This window comes from Hibiscus syriacus, unplaced genomic scaffold, assembly GCF_006381635.1.
Source record: "Hibiscus syriacus cultivar Baekdansim isolate YM2019G1 unplaced genomic scaffold, ASM638163v2 tig00111402_pilon, whole genome shotgun sequence".
Taxonomy (NCBI): Eukaryota; Viridiplantae; Streptophyta; class Magnoliopsida; order Malvales; family Malvaceae; genus Hibiscus; species Hibiscus syriacus.
In genome coordinates, this window is record NW_024063082.1 from 5,872,949 (window position 1) to 5,895,461 (window position 22,513).

At 35.5% G+C, this 22,513-nt stretch overlaps 2 pseudogenes; both read left to right on the forward strand.

The window, feature by feature from the left end:
- The first annotated feature begins 1,041 nt into the window (after nt 1–1,041).
- LOC120162032 lies at nt 1,042–3,823 on the forward strand (annotated as a pseudogene).
- Nucleotides 3,824–6,536: 2,713 nt separating this feature from the next.
- LOC120162229 lies at nt 6,537–21,157 on the forward strand (annotated as a pseudogene).
- The last annotated feature ends 1,356 nt before the right edge of the window (nt 21,158–22,513 follow it).

Here is a 22,513-nt window from a genome sequence, read left to right on the forward strand (position 1 = left end):
ATCAAAATAAAATATTTTATTAAGTTAATAATAAAATATATTTAATAGGTTAATATAAAAGTATTTCTTAAGTTAATATATATAATATTATGAATTAAAATTAAGTGTTTATACATTAAGATACAAAATATACATCATATTGTATTTTAGACCAAACGCTAGTATTGGCTCAATGATTGGATACGCATGTCACCTTCTGATTGGTAAAATAAATGTACTAAATTAAAATAAATTTAGTCCTCCAAACCGTATGATGACACACATCATAAATTGAAACAATATAAATAATAGGATCAAATGTGTGATTATACCAAAATACCAAGTCACCTAATCTGTTATAATTAACCTTTGATGATTAAATCTTAATTAAATAAAAACAAAAGACTAATATATTAATTAAATAAAAAAAATATAATTATATATTATTTTTGAAATCAGTAAAATAATTGAACAAAATATAAAATAAGTGATGAATCATGCATTAAACAAAATAAAAGTAATCATAGATTATTTTCTGAAATTAATAAAATATATTAAACAAAACAGAAATATAAGTGATGAATATAATTAATTTAAATTATTTTTATTCCTAATCTATATGAAATAAAAGACGCAAAGGGAGATAGTGTATACTTTATAGTGAAATTGTGAATTAAGCCATAATAAATATTGTAGTTCAAAAGCCTTTAGCCTCCAAGTCCAATCCCGTGAATTGACTTTGTTTATCGGTTTCGTTCCTTAACAATACCAGTAGCCAGAACTGGCTATTTTCTGCAGAAACCTTCTCAAATCCAAACCCCATTACTCCCCGCTGCTTTTTACAACCTTTCTTCCCGAAACCTAGAACAAACTTCATTCCATTTCCTCAATTCGATGCCCAGAAGAAGAAGAAGAAGAATCCGGGCACTAACACCATTTCCCTCAGACCACCCTAACCCCGAAATCTCTGCTTCTATCATAAGGGTTTCTCAAATCACCCACGAAACCACAGGCAAAGCCTTACATGCACTTTGCATCAAAGGCTTAGTCCTTTAAGCCTGTTCTGACAAATACTTGATTAGCATGTGCACGAAGTTTGACCTTGTTGATTGCGCTCGTTACCTTTTCGATCATTTGCCTGTTAGAAATGCTGCTTCTTGGAACACTATGATGTCGGTCTAGTTCGCGTTGGTTATTTGGGATGTGGTGTTTGTTTCGTGAAATGCAGAATTCTAGTGTTATGCCTTCTGAGTTTCATGTTTCGAGCTTGATAACTGCTTGCGATAGGACGTGCTGTCAAAGTTGGTTTGTTGTATGATGTCTTTGTGGGAACGTGTTATTGCATTTTTATGGAGCTTACAGGAGAGTTTTTGATGCGCAGAGGATCTTAGAGGAGATGCCTGAGAGGAATGTAGTTTCTTGGCATTGATGTTGGGTATTTAGATAATGGGGATTTTGAGAATGTTTTGCGTTTATATAGGGAAATGAGGAAAGAGGAGATCAGTTGTACTGAGAACACATTTGCTACCGTGATAACCGCTTGTTCGTTTCTTGAGACAAATTATTGGGATTTGGGTCTTAAAGATCTTGGTGATGTTGTAAAACTGGTTTTGAAACTAAAGTATCTGTTGCTAACTCTCTTATAAATATGCTTGCTAGTTTAGGGAGTTAAAAGAGGCCTGTTATGTTTAACAGTCTCATTGTCGAACGCGACATAATCTCCTGGAACTCAATAATTTCTGCACATGTTCAGAATGGACTTTTTAAAGAATCAATGAGTTTTTTTCATTTGATGCGTCATGTTCATAAGAAAATAAATTCTACTACTCTTGGAACTTTGCTTTCGGTCTGCTGTTCTGTACATAATTTAAAATGGGGAAAAGGAATCCACAGTCTAGTTTTAGGTTGGGACCAGATTCAAATGTTTGTATATGCAATTCGCTTTTAGGTATGTATTCTGAGGCTGGAAGTTCGGATGATGCAGAATTTGTCTTCAAGGAAATGCCGGAGAGGGATTTAATTTTGGAATTCCATGATGACATGCTATGTTAGAGATGGGAGGAGACTGGATGCCATAAAATTATTGACTGAATTGCTTCAAATGAAAAAAGCAATTAAATATGCGACTTTTATGAGTACATTGGCAGCTTGCTCAAACTATGTGACTTACAGGTCTTCATGGAAGCTTGGTAGTTGGATATGCATCTATCACAATGTATGCGAAGTCTGGTATGATGGTTGAAGCAAAAAAGGTTTGCCAGATGATGCCAAGCGAAATCAAGTAACTTGGAATGCTCACATTGGTGGCCATGCCGAGAATGAAGAACCAGGTGAAGCAGTAAAAGCATTTCAGTTAATGAGGGAAGAAGGTATAAAAGCAGACTACATTACAATGTCAAATGTTTTGGGTGCTTGTTTGACCCTGATGATTTATTGAAACATGGAATGCCCATTCATGCATATATTGTCTCAACTGGATTTGAATCAAATAGATATGTGCAAAATTCCCTTATCACAATGTATGCCAAGTGTGGTGATCTCCTATCAAGTGAATGTATCTTTGACAGATTGCTTGATAAGAACACAATCTCATGGAATGCAATTATTGCTGCAAATGCTCATCATGGTCTCGAGGAAGAGGTCTTAAAATGTATTGCAAAGATGAGAAATGCTGGTATAGATTTAGATCAATTCAGCTTCTCTGAAGGTCTTGCTGCTGTAGCTAAGCTGGCTGCTTTGGAGGAGGGGCAACAACTCCACTGTTTAGCAGTCAAGCTTGGATTTGACTGGATCCTTTTGTTATGAATGCTGCAATGGACATGTATGGAAAATGTGGGGAAATGGATGACGTGTTAAGAATGCTTCCCCAACCACTAAATAGATCACGATTATCATGGAACATACTAATATCAGCTTTTGCCAGACATGGCTATTTCCAGAAGGCGAGAGAAACTTTCAATGAAATGCTAGAAATGGGGGTGAAGCCTGACCATGTGACCTTTGTCTCTCTTCTTTCTGCTTGCAGTCATGAGGGGCTAGTGGATGAGGGTCTGACATATTATGTTGCAATGAGCAAAGAATTTAATGTTCAGCCAGCTATAGAGCATTGTGTACGTATAATTGATCTTCGTGATCAGGAAGGCTTATTGAGGCTAAAACCTTTATCAGTGAAATGCCCGTCCCGCCAGATGCCCTTGTGTGCCGGACCTTGTTGGCTTCATGTAAAACCCATGGCAACTTGGAACTTGGGAGGAAAGCTGCAGAACATCTTATTAAATTGGACCCGTCAGATGACTCAGCTTATGTTCTATATTCTAATGTTTGTGCAACTACTGGAAAATGGGGTGCCGTGGAGGATGTAAGGAGACAAATGGGGTCATATAACATAAAGAAGAAACCTGCGTTCAGTTGGGTGAAGTTGAAGAATGAGGTGGTTTGGTTTAGAATGGGAGACCAAACGCATCCTCAGACCAATGAAATTTATGCAAAGTTAGGAGAGCTTAAAAAGTTGATTAAAGAAGCAGGTTATGTTCCTGACACTAGCTATGCATTGCAAGATACAGATGAGGAGCAAAGGGAGCATAATCTTTGGAACCATAGTGAAAAACTTGCCCTTGCATTTGGATTAACAAATATTCCAAGTGGTTCAACTATTAAAGTTTTCCGGAACCTTCGTGTTTGTGGTGATTGCCATTCTGTTTACAAGTTTGTCAACGGAATAAAAAGGCGAAAAATTGTATTGAGGGATCCCAACCGGTTCCACCATTTTAGCGATGGCCAATGTTCTTGTCGTGACTACTGGTGAAAGTAGGTAGTTTTGGGCTGAAGTAGGATCTTACAACAGGAATAGCAAGTAAGATGTTGGTGGTGTATTGGAGAAGATGAGTTTAGATCTATCATGGATTTGGGCAACCAAAAACCTAATGACCTAATTTATCCAACTTGAACGTACTAATAAAATTTCAATTATTCAATGTTATGAGATTTTGATGTGAAGCTTCTTCATGCTTTCATTGTTTGATGAATTTCTAATTCTTGATGTTGATTTTAGTTGGTTGAAAGGATATTATTCATAAAGGAACAATAAGTTTTCAAGATTGAAATTTAAATTTATGCTAGCCATTTTATCAACTAATTAATTTAAGTACCTTAACCTTTTATTTAAGGTGGGATTTCGAACCAGTTCAGGAATGTGGAGGGAGCACGTGAGTCGGGATGGATCGAAGGGGCTAGTGAGGTAGTCGACCCCTTGAAAATTTTAAATTCTCGTGTATTTTAGATATATTTTTTATATTTTTTATCAATAGTTAATTTTCGCTTTCATAAAATTTTATAAACTTAACCTTTATGACAAAAAATCTTGTGTTGGTCTCGGTGATGCTACTCTTTCAATGCATGACCATTATCTGACCCAGCCACATATACATTTGCACTTGTAGGCAAGTGCATACACACATTCACACATTTGGTATCAGGTGCCTTTGAATGTGTTTCATTGAGCATTGGTGGTGAAGGTGTTAAATTATGTAATTCATTTGGGTCCTTACTCCTTTTGAAAGTCGGAGAACATAAGGATGTTGGAAGGAAGACACCCGTTCAACTTGAGAGAGTATTTGTAGGCTTATTGAAATCAAAATAGAAGTATACTGTCCAGAAATTTTACCTTTTTAAAAATAAATAATCATTGTCATAAAAAGAATTATTGTTATTCCTTAAGGTCCCGAATTCGAACATAAAAAATATCAGAGGTATGAGCGTTAAATGTCAAAAGGTTAAAAATTATTTTTGAAGATATATTATCTTGTACTTACATCATACTAATATTAATAATAAAATCTTAAGTAGTTTATCTTACTTATAAAAAATTAGAGGGTAAACTATGTATTTAGTCACTTAACTATTCTTACAGTTTTGTTTTATTTACCCAATTATTTTTTTTAAAAATTATAACTAAGCTAATATTTTTGTTTCGTTTTGGTCATCTGTTGTTAAAAAATTAACGGTTATACTGACGTGTCTCCAAAAAATAATGTCATATCACCATTGAAAAAATTAAAAGTTGTTATATCAACATATATGTTTATTTTTTTATAGTTGGTGATTAAAAATAGAACAAAAACGTAAATTTAGTAATAATTTTGAAAAAAACTAATTGGGTAACCAAAACAAAATATATATAGTTGATATAGTTGATATGTAGTTTATCCAAAGTTAAAATTAAAATAATAATTAATTGAAAATATTTTAAGAAATACTATCTTATACTCTTGAAATTATTAAAAAAAAGCCTAAAATGGACAAATAAATTATTTATTTTATCTTTAAATAAATAGTTTATTTTTATACGCTCGCCACCCATAAAATCATGGTTTTCAGAATCGGACCGGTTAGCGAACCGGTCATGCTACCAATTCATTGGTTTAACCGGTCGAACCGGTCTGACCGGTCGGAAGAATCTGACGACCTCATAATTATTTAAAAAATTAAATAAAAATACAAAAAAATATTTAATAAAAAATAATTTTTTATATCACAAGTCATATTCAAAGCAAGTCATAACATATATAAGTTAAAAACCATAAAATCAATTGAAACAAAATGATTCAAATTAACTACAACATAATATTTAAGGTAAAATATTTAAATAATAAATATAATTATATAACTATAATTAAAAAATAAATTTAGGATTAAAAAAATCATAACAAAATGATATTGTTTGGTTTAATTTTTTTTAAAACAATCCCACATGGTTAAGAAACATAGAAGAGTATCCCAAAAGTCTAAAGAGTAAAAATATGAGAACAAAACAACCTCATATTGCTAAGAAACATAGAAGCGCATCACAACTAACTTCTATAAATAATAGAGGTAATTTGACATTCAAAATCATGGAGCCTTTTGGTGAGCATTGAGTGAACTATTCTTTCACTTCAATCAAGCTCGAATTTTAAGCTTCAATCGAGCTTATAATTTTTTTTTTTTGAGTTTAAGCCTTTTGAGTTCAAGTTTCAATATTATATTTCGAGTTTGAGTTGAACTTGATAGTTTTTAGCTTGTGAGTTTGAGTTGAGTTGAGCTTACTTTTAAAGTTTTCAAGTTCGAGTCGTGCTCAGCAATACTCAAGTTCGACTTGGCTCGTTTAACAAACGACGTTGTTTGGTTTAATTTTTTTTAAAAAAATATAAAAATCTCGGTTTTTTCCGGTTTTCAGCCGATCCGGTTCGAACGGTTCAGCGGTTCTGACCGGTTCACTAATAACGGTTCAACCGATTTAGATTGAACCAGACTAAACAACGATTCCCGATTAAACCGACCGATCCGATCCGATTTTCAAAACAGAGCATAAAATAATACTAATTTCTTATAAAACTATAAATACCAAATAAAAGTTCCGGTCTTACAACGACTCACGTAGTCTGTTTGACGTCACACATCCCAGCCTCCGCCAAGTTTCCTTTAACAGTCTCCTTCTCTCTGACTCTCTGTTACATTGTTGAGAAGATTTTTTTTTTTTTTAAAAAAAACTATTGGTTAAGCGGAAAAAGCCGCCCGCGACACCGCTACACCACCGCTATTTGAACCACTGCATTGAAACAAAGATGGCTGATGAAGAGAAGGAAGAAATAAAGTCGTTTAAAGATTTAGGTTTAAGCGACGAGTTAGTGGAAGCCTGCGACAGTTTAGGTTGGAAAACCCCACCAAAATCCAAGTAGAAGCTATTTCCCACTCTCTCAAAGGTTCTGCCGCCTTTTCTTTCTTGAAAAACTTTGTTTGATTACATTCTTTTGTTTTTATAATGCGTGGATTTTCGTATTGTAGGGAAGGATTTGATTGGGCTTGCACAAACGGCTTCGGGTAAAACAGGGACGTTTGCTCTTCCAATACTGCGCGCGCTTTTGGAATGCCATTCGAAGCAAGAATATAAATCTGCACCTATATTTTTTTCTTTGGTTCTTTACCCGACAAGGTCTGATATCAAACAAGTTAATTGCATTGTCATTCATGTTGCATTTTGTTTGGTTTAATTATAATTTGTTATTGCAGGGAGCTTGCGATTCAAATTGCTGAACAATTTGAAGCTTTAGGATCTGGGATTAGCCTAAGATGTGCTGTGGTAAGCTTCCTGTCAAAATATACCCGATTGTTAGCAAGTTAAGATTAAGATTTCAATTTTTTACTGGTTTTTATATTCTATACACGAATAAAGTATGATGTTGTTTACTGATTTTGAACATTGTGGTTGCTTACTTTTTTCTTATGGTAAAAGATTTTATTTGGATTTCGATTCTTAATTTTGATAGCTTGTTGGAGGGGTGGAACTAATGCAACAACAAATTGCCCTTGGGAAGCGGCCACACTTTATTGTAAGTTCATTTGTCGTTCTCTCCATTGCATATTTTCTAGAAAATTTAAGTAAATTTGAGTGTTAAGGGATATAAGTTAAGATGACCTGTGGTTTAAGACTTGAGCAATTATAAAGATGCAGATAATAGTTAGATAAATTTAAAAATGATTGCAATTATATTGGTTTTTTAAGTTGCTGATGCCTTCTCTAAGTTGTTTATTTTCTAAGATGTAGTGACAAAGATTATGCCAACTGGTATTCAGTATACTCCAGCTTGATCTATGCTATAATAGTCATTTTCTATATTCTTGATTTATAGGTTCACTGCACTACATGAATGAATCTCCTTTTTACGATACCGATATCATCTAGGTTAGCACGGATATCTAGTATTTTTTATGATTTACTTGCAAACAATTAGGGTGAGTGCTATGTATGTGCCTGTGAGCTTATTTACCATTTGTCTTGGAAACTTCATTTAGCATTTATAAGATATTTCAATGGTAGTAACCTTCCTTAAATGTTAAAAACCCTAAGAAAAAATTGTCATTATTGCTGTTGTTTTAAGCAATTATCAATTTTTGGATAAACACAGACAATTGACAGAACAAAGATGTCCGAATCTTTTTTTTAATGATTGAAATTTAATCTTAACCCCGTAGGTTGGAACTCCCGGACGCCTCATGGATCACCTAACTAATACTAAAGGTTTTTCTCTCCGCATGCTAAAATATTTGGTAAGAATTTCTTCTACTGTATGTTTTTTATTTTTTAACTTCCCTTGGGATTTGAAATTGTTGGTCATATTTTAGTTTAAAAGAGGATCTGAGGTATAAAATGACTGAGTCATATATATATTTTTTTTGATCAGCAAGAAGTTTTTATTATAGAGAAATTTTTAGCCTAAATCGTAAGCCTCGTCAAAAACCTCCCTAAACTAGGTGGAGAAAAGAGTACTCACGGTTCGGAACAAAACACTCCAAACCTCACACATAGACCAACTACTCACTCGAAAAAAAGAACAACGAATAACAGAATCACCACAACAACAACCATCTAAAACGGCTGGCTGCTCCCAACATTGAGCGTCCATGTAAATGCTTAACATAAAAACTAAAAGATAGTGACGAAACACCAAAGAAGTTTTCTACCGCGACCAACATAACATCCAGCTTTAATATAGCAGCACCTGATTAAACCAGCTCTCGACTACCAGCATCACCAATCTATGAAAAGGGCTTTTCGATACATACACACCATTGCCACGAACAGATCACAAAACAAAGTTCCTCACTACCCAATCAAAAAACAACCAACCACAAAAACTCATAAACAACACAAAGGAACTGACCGAAACAACTCAGAAACAACACCAGACAATCGAATTTCAGAACAACCATAACCATACACAAACAACAACCAGCCACACTCAATGATCTAGAAGCAGAAGCGGCTACATCCAAATTGATTTGAAAGAATTAATTTCAATACTTCTTTGAAAGTAATTCTTTTAATACTCACTCACACACAAACTCAGTCTTCAAATCCTTGTGAGACAAAAACAGAAATAACCAACCAGTTCAACAACTTCTCAATCCTAAGACAAGCTTACACTTTATCGATCCAAACTTGTTGACCAATACAAAAACTTTCCAACAAACGCTACAAGATAAATATGATTTCACCCTTGGAACATCCAAATATTTCAAGCCAGACAAACTCTCAAAGAGCTGTTATTGATCAAATCCACTGCATCTCAGCTTATCAAAGCTTTGACTGAAAAACCATACATTGATTCCCCTAAAGCAAACAGGATCTTCTACTCAATGTCCCATGAATGGATAGAGAAAACTTAGAAAACAACCAAACTCTAACCCCTGCAAACTAATTTCTCTAAGCCTTCAATCCTCGAATCTAACCAACAATATGAAACTCCAACAAGACAAAACTAGCAGCACTCTCCCACTGAAGTCTCTAAACCTAAGTAAACTACAGATGGAAATTAAATTGATATAAAAAATACAACCGAAGCAAATTGTTTCCCCTTTCTACCACTAACTTGCTCCTTAGTTCAGAAATTTTAACATTTGAGTCCATACCACTAGTGTTCCAGGATAAGATCCCCATCTCGAACTACCTCATCTTATTACAACTAAAATTCAATAGATAGAGATTGAGACTCGCCTTCTAATTCTTCCGCTGCTATAATTTCCCGAACCAAAACCTCTTCTGAGCCTTTAAACTCTATACCCAATTCTCTACCGATCTGTAAAGTTTCTTTCGCTTCCTTCTTTTGTCTCTGCCATCTTGCTTGTAAGTCAGAATTAGATAGTGATATGCCTTCAAGTTCCGTCAATTCTTCCTCGCTTTGCACCTTCTTCTGATTTTTCTTACTTCGGCAATTTCTACTCTTCCTTTGGTTATTTGAGTATTTCTCTTGAATTCTTTGAAGAGAACTATATTTTTTGTTTTTCCTCTCCTTAGCTCTACGATTCTGTCTGAAAACGTGCGTGAGATTATCCTCCCACAGTTGTGTTGACAGAGAAAGTCTATGATCCATATCCTCTCTTTCTATCCCCGATATGAGCTTTCCATCCACCCGGACTGCCACAACCCCGTCCTGTTGTACTTCCTCTCCCTCGAAACTTTTGATATCACAATTGTTTGTGAAGCCTATATTAACCACATCCTCCACCGCCTTTGACTCTAATCGACTTTCCCATATAGTCAAATCTGTTAAATTATCCTTCATTTCTTTATTTACACGAGCAGTCTTAATTAATTTCCTGCTGGCATCTTCTTCCTCTCTCTCTTCATGTTCCACCACTTCCTCGATTTGCTTTTGTACCTTCCCCGGCCCGTCATTATTAATCCTCATACCCATAATAGCTTTCTCCCCTATGTTTCTTTTCTCCTCGTCCTCACCCGACACATAGCCACCTCTATATATGTTCCCCATACACCATAATTGACTGTCATCATCCTCAAAACACCTATCGGAATTCTTCTCCTGTGATGAGTCCACGCTTCTTCCTGCCGATGATTCAGAATCTACTGCAACCGCATCTTCTTGTTCTTCTCGCTTTCGAAACAAAGAGACACTTCTGCTTGTGGAATGTTCCACTACTCTAATTCTAAATATATCTCTACCTGCTTCCAAGTCTACCACTTCATCAATTAAATCTTTCCTACTAGTTGCTATAAGGATAGACATCTCATCGCAACCCATTTCTTGAAGAGCGTTTTCTCCCATCGCTAAGCATTCTCCCCATTGCTCTGCTATCCTCTTAAAAGTGCTATGGTTCCAGCAGTATAGCGGCATACCAACCAGTTTAATCCATGTTACTCTTTCCGATGCTCTGTATGATTCTGACCAAGGTTGAACTTCCTGAAAAACATCATTTAAATACGACCAATTCTGCTCCTTCAAGATTCTGTATAACTCTTCATCATCTATTTGTATTAAGAAATCTCTCCCTCCCAGAAACTTGGCCTTAATTTCTCCTAGACCTCCTGCTCGTAATCCGTCATCCACTTGACTCGAAGAGCAAACCGTCGCCATCGTTCCTACCAGACACTTCTGGAGCTTTCAAACAACTTCCTCGTCTATATCCCCCTGAATTAACCTACTCTTCTTTCTTGCTTTCTCCTCCCAGCTTTCTCCACTCACGCTTATTCCTTGTTCTGCTCTGGTTATAACATTAAAGGTTGATGGAATGTTCATTTTCCAATTTTGATTATTGGCTTTATACCGAGCTTCTTTAACTGCTAAGCGATATCCAAATATCCAGAATCCATTTAATCTTTGGATTGCTCTATCTGTGTCAACTCTATTGGAAAATCTAACAAAACCAAAGCGTTTTCCTGTTCTATCATTCTTCCTTGCTATATAAGAACTAATCACATCTCCATGCCTCCCAAATAGTTATCTCAACCCACTCCAATGATATCTAGGTGGTAAGTTATGAACAAACAGTGTTGCTATCTCGCCTCCCTTCCCTGAGCTATGATCCGTCGTTTGAACTTTTTCCATTTCTGAATCTCGCCTTTCTTTGTAGTATCGTGTGTATCAGTAAGAACTGATAACGAAATCAAAAACTATTGGCAAACCCATTTCAAGAATAATCCCAAGCATGCACCTGATAACTCCGATCAAGCAAAAGCTCGAACACTTAGAAGGTAACGATTTCAACAGCAGCAACTTCCCCAACACAACACAACAACAGATACTAACTCAACAAAGTTACCAACAGAGGAGAAGTGAATCACTCAAATATGAAGCTAAGTTAAAAAATAAACCAAAAATCCAACACGAAACAACAATCTAGGAGTAACAGAAAGAAATAGCGCAACTAATAGAAGCATCCCTTTGTGTTTTTTTATTATTATTATTTTTATTTTAACCGGAATAACTTTTTTGTTACGCGTCTTGCTAATTCTGTTAAATAGTAGTTGTATTATTCAGCAGCCAAATTTTACTTTGGGGAATTTCACTTTCATGATATGAATGCCAATGTATTAGTCTTACGTGGCAATTTAAACCAGATTCAATGCTTCTATATTAAGATGCTGCAATATAATTGGAGTAAATGAGTAATAAAATACCTATCTTGTAACATGCATTTATTGTTGACTGATATGTATATGTTGTTGAAATAATATGTGCATGTATTTGACAGGTCTTAGATGAGGCAGATAGATTGCTGAATGAGGATTTTGTGAAAGCACTTGATGATATTTTGAATGTTATACCATGGGATAAGCGCACATATTTGTTTTCTGCAACCATGTCCAAAAAGGTCTGTGGGGGAAACACATATTTTACCTGTTCAATAAGAAACATGTCCATATACTATTTGAATGTTATTCCTCATGATAAGCATACATATTTGTTTTCTGCAACCATGACTAAAAGGGTATGTGTGGGATACAAAATATTTTATGCATTCAATAAGCAATATGTTCATATACTTTAATTTGTCTCACATCAGATATGGATTAAAACGATTATAAGAAAGAGTTTAAGATCTGTACAACTGAACCTTGTAAAGACTTACTTTAATCTTGGTCATTGTTGACTATCTTTGTAAAAAGAAAGAAGTTGTGCATTGGCGCACGTTATTGCTGTTGTACTTGTATGCATAAGATTTCTTAGTAGGACTTGAAATTATCTGATTTATTATACCCTTTGATATTTGATATGGATGTTTTTGTTCTTTCTCCCTTCTTGTTGCCTTTTGTGGCCAATCTGGCATCGGGGAATTGTACTCTTTGTCCTGATTTTTGTTTATTACATAGTTTTCTCAATTTGACCTGGTATTTGTATTATGGTTGGCGTTACTATGTGGTGGAAGTTTGACTTCAATGTTGATTTTACAGGTGAACAAGCTGCAAAGGGCATGTCTGAGAAATCCTGTGATGGTTAGTCATGTTATTTAAACAAAAAAAATTCTGCAATCTCTCTCTAAGTTTAATGTTTTAAAGACTTCCAGTTTGTTATTTTCTTATACAGATTGAAGCAGCCACGAATGTTGACACATTGAAGCAGCAGTATTGCTTTGTACCTGCAAAGCACAAGGTGTGTAATCTTCTTAGCATTAAATTTAGTTTCAAAGATGAATATCATATAGATAATCAGACTTATGATGATTTTCGTGTTGGTTATATGCTGAAATTCTAGTCACTGAAAGAGATTGAGGAAACTTTTTGGTCCATAGTAATAGTAGATGCACTTAAGTTTGTTAAAGTAATATGAAAATGGTATAGAATAACTTAGTTAGCTCAATAATAGTGTATGTATCGTAGGTCTAGCACACCTTGTGACCCCAGGTTGGTGTGCAAGAAAAATTTCAGGAACCTTCTAGACTACTTATCCTGCAGTGAAGGCAGCAGAAGGATCGATGATTTGATGATTTGTGTGATCCAATTTTGATTACCTTGAAACTTTTACATCTTAGTACGAGAGTCTCAACAATTAAATTTCACACACTTTACCTTTCTGGTTACTTGATAGCTGGCTTCATTTCTGGGAAATTGGCATGTTAAATACTAATATTAACACCCAGACCATTTGAGCAAACATAGGTCATCATATGAGTGAGGCCTGGGAATCTTTGTTGGACTTCAAAGGCTAAAGTAAGTCTCTAATATTCCTAGTTTCTGCTAGGGAGATTATTGTTAGATTGATTCCTAGGGCCTGTAATTGGGAGGCAGATAAATTAGCTAAGGAGGGGATTGACTGAATGTTTTGGTTTTTTTAAAGATGTTGAAAATGGGTTTCGTTATTTATTGTTGTTTAAGGTGTAATGGTTAACTCTTATGTATTATTTGACTTATTAATAAATTGATGTACTCTTTTCCTCCTTCCGCTAGTTGCCTCTTTTCAAGAGCCAACTATGAGGGAGGTTTTTAACGAGGCCTCCTACTTTTATAAAAAAAAGTATGTATGGGTGTTCATGCTACATGCTATGTGGTCAAAAAACGATTTTTCTTAGATAGAACTAGACAGTAATATGGTCATGCTGATCCTTTTAGTTCTGTAATTGGATAAAGCATGAAATATCATCATGTATTATGTGGGAATCTTTGTTGGACTTCAAAGGCTAAAGTCTCTAATAGTGCTAGTATGTATGGGTGTTCATGCTACATGTTATGTGTCAAAAAATGATTTTTCTTAGATGGAACTAGACATTAATCTGATCATGCTATCTTGCTACATGAAATATCATCACGTTCTTCATTTTCTTGTTCCAGATATCTGAATGCCTTTATTTATACATTTTATTTTGCTGTGGTTGCAGGATTGCTATATTGTTTATATTTTGACTGAGATTTCAGGATGTACATCTATGATTTTCACTCGAACATGTGATGCAACTCGCCTTTTGTCTTTTATTCTTTGTAATCTTAATATAAGGGCTATTCCCATTAGTGGTCAAATGACTCAGGTATCTTTTTCTTTTGGTGATATTTTGATTTATGCTTCTTTACAATTGTGGAGTGCAACACACCTATCAACTCCCCCCAAAAAAAATGTTCTTTATTTTTTTGTTAGATATTAATATTGCACTGTGCTGACATATTATGTTTACAGTCAAAGAGGCTAGGAGCCTTGAATAAGTTCAAGTATGGGGAGTGTAATGTTCTTGTCTGCACTAATGTGGCTAGTAGAGGACTTGACATTCCATCTGTGGATATGCTTATTAATTATGATATCCCAAACAACTCTAATGTTAGACTTTGCATATGCCAGATCTTGGAAAACAATGCATTCTGTTATTCTAAAAATGACCCGAGTTCTTAAAAGAATAGAGCACATAACAATTTTGTGGAATTCTTTGCTATTTTTTGGGGGGTTAATTTTTATTTTTGTGCAGGATTACATGTATCGAGTGGGTAGAACAGCTCGTGCTGGAAGATCTGGTGTTGCTATCTTACTAGTGAATCAGTATGAGCTGGAATGGTATCTGTAGATAGAAAACTGTTCGTTTTTTGACAAATTTTGAATCCTACATTGGTGTTGTATAAGAAGGAGGGGAAATTCTTTTGTTATAAATAGAGCCCTCATCCTCTTTAGTTTAATATCCCACAAATATAAGCATTCTTCTATATTAAAGGCTATTTGTACTCTTTCTCTCTCTTTTTAATATTTCCTCTATTAGTGAAATATTATTTTAGTAGTGTTCGAGGACGTAGGCATAATTTTGGCCTACCCTCGTTAAATTTTGGTGTTCTCTTTTATATCTATTTAATATATATTGTCGGGTATAGTTGTTAATTATTGTCCTATTAAAATTACTTGTCTTGGTAGTTTTGTCTAAGGAGAGTGAGTTTTAAGAGGGACCATTGTGACCCCTCCACTTTTTCCTGAGAATCTATCTTGGGGTGATTTTTAGTACAATCGTTTTTACACTAGTCACCTAGATAATAGTTTTCAAGGTGAATTTGTTATTATTGGTGGAAATTAACCCGAATTCCATAACAATTGGCATCAGAGCTCTTGTTTATTTTAATATGCTCTGTGGTTGCGGCTTAGGCTGATCTTCCACATCAGAAAAAAAATTTCTTGGGCTAATTGACATTCCGCATTGACAACTATTAAATAGAATTTGTAGTAGAAATAACAGACGAAACAGAAACATCCACATCGTCGTCAACAACTTCTTCATCTTCAATTTTGACAATAAATATTGTGACAAATGTTAGATTTGCAGTGGAAATTTTTGATGGCACCGGTCATTTCGGCATGTGGCAAAGTGAGGTTCTAGATACCCTATTTCAACAGGGTCTAGACATTGGTATTGAAAGAGAGAAACCAGATGATGTTGAGGAGAAAGAATAGAAGATGACTAATAGATTGACATGTGATACTATTCGATCGTGTCTTTCTAGAGAGCAGAAGTATGCATTTTCTAAAGAAACTTCTGCAAGTAAATTGTGGAAGACACTGGAGGAGAAATTTTTGAAGAAAAGCGGTCAGAACAAGCTCTACATGAAAAAGAGATTTTTCCGCTTCAACTATGTACCAGGTGTCACTATGAATGATCACACTACTCTATTTCATGGGAAGGTTGATGTGTCTCTCAGTGAAGTAACTGTTGCCTTGTATAGTTATGAATTTAGAAAGAAAGACAAACAAGAAAATACAAGTGTCGAAGAAGAAGCTCTTGTTGTTAGATGTCGTTCGAAGAGTCAGAATAAAGGAAGGAGAGGGAGATCGAAGTCAAATTCCAGATTCAGGAAAGATGGATGTGCTTTTTGTCGAGAAAAAAGGCACTGGAAGAAATAATGTCTCAGGTTAAAGAATAAAAGTAAACCTGAAAGGGGAAAGACTGTCTTAGAATCAAATGTGATCGAGTATGATGATGCAGATTCAGATTTCGCATTCGCTACTACGCCATCAACCAGCTGTTCTAGTTCATGGCTGTTAGATTCAGCTTGTGGCCACCATATGACCCCCAATAGAGAATGGTTCTTTGATTTTAAAGAACTAAAAGGTGGAATTATCTATACAACAAATAATTCCCTTCTTGACACACTTTGGATTGATTCAATTCACTTGAGAAACCAGGATAGATCAATTAGAACCTTAAAAGGTATCCATTATGTACCAGATTTAATGAGAAATCTCATCTATGTGGGAACCTTAGAGTTAAAAGGTTTAGAAATGAGGGCAAAAGATGGGATTATGAGGATTATCTCTGGTGCACTGGTGATAATGAAAGGGAATCCGGAAAAGAAACAGTGTGTATTACTTTCTGGGTAGTACAATTATTGGGACAACAACAGTGGCAGCTTCTACTGATGAACAGGAATCAGAAGCAACCATGTTATAGCATATGCGCTTGGGGCATGTTGGTGAAAAATCCTTGAAATTGTTAATAGATCAAAGATTATTGAAGGGTGCTCAGGCTTGCAAATTAGCTTTTTGTAAGCATTGTATCAAAGAGAAGAAGACGAGGGTGAAATTTGGAACAGCAATCCATGATACTAAAGGTATTTTGGATTATGTTCATTCAGATGTATGGGGGCCTTCCAAGACAACTTAATTATGAGGAACACACTATTATGTCACCTTTGTTGATGATTTTTCCCGGAGAGTTTGGGTGTATACAATGAAGACAAATGATGAGGTGCTAGGATTTTTCCTTAAATGGAAAAAAATGGTGGAGACTCAAACAGGCAGAAAAATCAAATATCTCCATACAGACAATGGTGGAGAGTACAAAAATGATCTATTTCTGAAAGTCTGTGAAGAAGAAGGTATTGTCAGACACTTCACTGTCAGATATACACCACAACAGAATGGGGTGGCAGAGCGTATGAACCGGACATTAGTGGAGAAGGTTCAGTTATGTTATCTAATGCTGGGTTAGCAAAGAATTTTGGACTGAGGCTTTGGTCTATGCTTGTCACCTTGTCAACCGCTTACCATCGACTGCTATTGGTGGTAAAACACCATTAGAGAAATGGTTTGGAGAACCTGCTACAGATTATGATTCCTTACATGTGTTTGGTTCCACTGCATACTACCATGTTAAGGAGTCAAAGCTGGATCCAAGAGCAAAGAATGTGATCTTTATGGGGATCACCTCTGGTGTGAAAGACTATCGTCTTTGGTGTCCAGAAACAAAGAAAATAATCTTCAGCAGGGATATTACCTTTGATGAATCTATCATGTTGAGAAAGGTGACTTCAGAAAAATTGGAGCAGACAGATGGAACTCCCAAACAGGTGGAGTTTGAAGGAAGCAGAATTGTCTCAGCCAGTAAAGAAACTGATGTTGACTCTCCTATGGTAGAAGAAGAGTCAGATGAAGAAGAGGTTCAGACCCAAGAACCTCCACAGCAACATGAATCAATTGTACTCAGAAAAGGAAAGAGGACCATTAGACAACCTACTCGTTAAGTTGATATGGTCTCTTTTGCATCACCAATTGCAATTGATGACGTTCCTGCCACTTTTAATGAAGCAGTCTAAAATTCAGAACATAAAAAATGGAGGATCGCCATGAATGAAGAAATACAATCCCTTCAAAAGAATCAGACGTGGAAGTTAGCTAGTCTTCCAAAGAGAAAGAAAGAAATTGGGTGCAAGTGGGTATATGCAAAGAAAGATGGATTTCCTGACAAGAATGACATCCACTACAAAGCAAGATTGATGGCTAAAGGCTACGCTCAAGTGGATGGAGTTGATTATAATGAAGTATTTTCTCCAGTTGTAAAACATTCCTCCATCAGAATTTTATTGGCTTTGGTAGCACAGTTGGATTTGGAACTAGTTCAGATAGATGTAAAAACTGCATTTTTACATAGAGACTTGGATGAGGAAATCTACATGACTCAGCCAGATGGATTCAAAGTTTCTAAAAAGAAAGAGATGGTGTGCAAATTAGAAAAATCGTTGTACGGATTGAATCAATCTCCAAGGTAGTGGTACAAGCGATTTGACAAGTTTATGATAGGGCAGAAGTACACAAGAAGCAAATATGATCATTGTGTGTATTTACGCAAGCAACAAGACAGATCCTATATATATCTTCTTCTTTATGTTGATGATATGCTAATAGCTTCCAAGAGTCAGACAGAAATTGCAAAACTAAAGACTCAATTGAACAGGGAGTTTGAGATGAAGGATCTTGGTGAAGCGAAGAAGATTCTAGGCATGGAGATATCAAGGGATAAGAAATTGGGGAGGCTTTATTTGTCTCAGAAAGAATATCTGAGGAAGGTACTAAAACGTTTTGGCATGAATGAAAAGTCAAAACCAGTTAGTACACCTCTTGCTCCTCGTTTCAAGCTCGGTGTATCCATGTCACCTAAGGATGATGCAGAACGGGAATACATGTCAAAGGTTCCGTATGCAAGTGTTGTTGGTAGCTTGATGTATGCAATGGTGTGTACGAGACCTGATATTTCACAGGCAGTTGGGGTTGTGAGCATGTATATGCATGATCCTTAAAAGGAGCATTAGCAAGCTGTGAAATGGATTCTGTGGTATATTCTGAACACCGTAGATGTTGATTTGGTCTTTCAGCTAGACAAACAAGATGGTCAGTGTGTAGTTGGGTATTGTGATTCAGACTATGCAGGTGATTTGGACAAGTGTCGATCAACTACTGGTTATGTGTTTACATTGCAAAAGCACCAGTCAGTTGGAAGTTTACCTTACAGTCAATAATGGCTTTGACTAGGGATGGCAACTCAATCCGAATCTGACGGGTTCCGACCCGACCCGACCCGATCGGGTCGGATTTTTTTAAAAAAAATCCGGGTTCGGGTCGGGTCGGGTTTTTTTTAAATGCACTGTTCGATTCGGGTCGGGTCGGGTTTAGGGTAAAAAAATCCGACCCGACCCGAAAAATATATATAATTTTATCTTATATATTTAGGAATAATTACAATAATATCCCTCCATATATAATTTTTTTCAATTAAGTCACTGTTTTCATTGAATTAATTTTTTTTATTATTATTTCGGGTCGGGTCGGGTCGGGTTTCTAAGTCATATATTCTGGTCGGGTCGGGTCGGGTGAAACATTAATTTTGTCGGGTCGGGTCGGGTCACGGGTGGAGAACCCTTTCTTCTCGGGTCGGGTCGGGTGGCCCACCCGACCCGACCCATTGCCATCCCTAGCTTTGACTACTACAGAGGCAGAGTATATGGCAGTTACAGAGGCTGTGAATGAGGCAATTTGGCTTTAAGGGTTGCTTGGTGAGTTGGGAATGGAACAGAAGCACATCAAAGTGCACTGTGACAGTCAGAGTGCTATTCATTTAGCAAAGAACCAGGTTTACCATGCAAGGACGAAGCACATCGATGTTCGATATCACTTTGTACGAGAGATTCTAGAAGAAGATGGAGTCATAATCCAGAAGATTCGGACCACTGAGAATCCTGTTGATATGTTGACAAAAGTGGTAACAGCAGTCAAGTTTAAACATTGTTTAGACTTGGTCAATATTGTTACAAATTGAAAGATGAATTTGCAGACACTACTGAAGATTGGATTTTTGAGAGAAGTGTGTGGAATTTGCCAAGGTGAAGATTTGTTGGTTTTTTGGCAAATTTTGAATCCCACATTGGTGTTGTATAAGGAGAAGGGGAAATTATTTTGTTATAAATAGAGCCCTCCTCCTCCTTGGTTTAGTATCCCACAAATATAAGTCTTCTTCTATATTAAAGGCTATTTGTACTCTTTCTCTCTCTTTGTAATATTTTCTCTATTAGTAAAATATTATTTTAGTAGTGTTCGAGGACGTAGGCATAATTTTGGCATAACTTCATTAAATTTTGGTGCTCTTTTATATCTATTTAATATCTATTGTCGGGTATAGTTGTTGTTAATTATTGTCCTATTAAAATTACTTGTCTTGGTAGTTCTGTTTAAGGAGAGTGGGTTTTAAGAGGGACCATTGTGACTCCTCCACTCTTTCCTGTGATCTACCTTGGGGTGATTTTTAGTACAATTATTTTCACACTAGTCACCTAGATAATAGTTTTCAAGGTGAATTTGTTATTATTGGTAGAAATTAACCTGAATTCCACAACAAAAACCTTATTGGTATGCCGAATGCCACATTTGCTGAACTTGTTGCTAGGATTTTTAGTAGATGAGTAACTTGTCCAGCGGAGTAACCTTTTTTAGTTTTCTGTATTCCAGGCAAAAAGTTACCCAAGTATCCTGCTCAAGAAGAGGTAGTCTTGCAAATGTTAGAAAGTGTGACTGAAGCCAAAAGACTATCACAGATGGTAATCCAAGTTCCTTAACAGCTTTGTCTATATTTTCATGTCGTTTGATTTGAATATATCCAGGGTTGAAAGCACCATTTTTACGTTTCTGTTTGACTTCTGGTTTATACTGGTCTAACCTTCTGGGTTGTGGAAGTAATAGCTACGTAATTTTGGGCTTGCGCTTATATTACACTCCATATTTGATAGTGTTGCATGCTTATTTTATTTCATCCTGCCATTTGTTTGTATTTCTTCTTCTGATCATATTTCGATTTTGATGTTTGAAATTTTAAAGCATTTTTGTTAACTTGGATGACATTTTTTCCTCCAATTGTTAAAATCTGAACATCTCTGCATAAACTTAAAGAACTTGGAGGCACAAAAAGGAGGAAGGGCGGAAATGATGATGATGCGGCAGAGGATATAGAGAGATATCTCGGCGTCAAAGGCAAGTCCTCAAAGAAAGTTAAAGAGAAAATGAGATTGTCTGCTTGTGTTATTTTGGTCTCTGTTTACTGCTTCCGATTTTTAACTAATTTGTTGGGTTCAGGGTAGTATAAAATCTTATACGAGTAAGATTTTTTGAAATTAGCTTTTATTAAGGGAAATTAGAACATGGAAGAGAACTCTATTTACTTGCTTTTGTTTTATTTCCCCCACCCAGTGTTTTGAAAATCAGACCGGACCGGCAGATTTAATCGGGAATCGTTGTCTAGTTCGGTTCAATCTACACCGGTTGAACCGTTATTAGTGAACCGGCCAGAACCGTTGAACAGTTCAAACCGGACCGGCTGAAAACCGGGAAAACCGCCAATTTTATTATTATTTTTAAAAAAATTAAACCAAATTACGTCGTTTGTTAAACGAGCCAAGTCGAACTCGAGTATTGCTGAGCTCGACTCGAACTTGAAAACTTTAAAAGTAAGCTCAACTCGACTCAAACTCACGAGCTAAAAATTATCAAGTTCAACTCGAACTCGAAATATAATATTGAAACTTGAACTCGAAAAGGCTTAAACTCAAAAAAAAATTAGAAGCTCGATTGAAGCCTAAAATTCGAGCTTGATTGAAGTGAAAGAATAGTTTACTCAATGCTCATCAAAAGGCTCCATGATTATGAATGCCAAATTATCTCTATTATTTATAGAAGTTAGTTGGGATGCTCTTCTATGTTTCTTAGCCATGTGAGATTATTTTGTTTTCATATTTTTTTCTCTTTAGACTTTTGGGATGCTCTTATATGTTTCTTAGCCATGTGTGATTGTTTTTAAAAAAAATAAACCAAACAATATTATTTTGTTATGATTTTTTTAGCCTTAAATTTATTTTTTAATTATAGTTATATAATTATATTTATTATTTAATATGTTTTACCTTAAATATTATGTTGTAGTTAATTTGAATCATTTTGTTTTACTTGATTTTATGGTTTTTAACTTATATATGTTATAACTTGCTTTGAATATGACTTGTGATATAAAAAATTATTTTTTATTAAATATTTTTTGTATTTTTATTTAATTTTTTAAATAATTATGACGTCGTCCGGTTCTTCCGAGCGGTCGGACCGATTCGACCGGTTGAACCAATGAATCGGTAGCATGGCCGGTTCGTTAACCGGTCCGGTTCTGAAAACCATGCCCCCACCCCCTTCTAGGGAAGTAATTGATTGTACAAAAGATATATTAACTGATCAAGTGGTCAATGATGTTCATGTTATTCCACCTTGTGTGGGTTCAAATCTCGACATTTATCTTGAGAATTTAATATTTCTCCATTTAATAAAAAAGAAGTGATTGTACAAAACTCGGATTATTAGCTTCTGTTTTAGTTCCAATTCATATTATGCCTCCAGACCGTAACATAATGGATATCAAAGGGGTGAGGAAATTATGACATGCATGTGAATAAAGGATGCCTCGAGCGTTGTTCTTGTTCTTTGATAAAGATGGT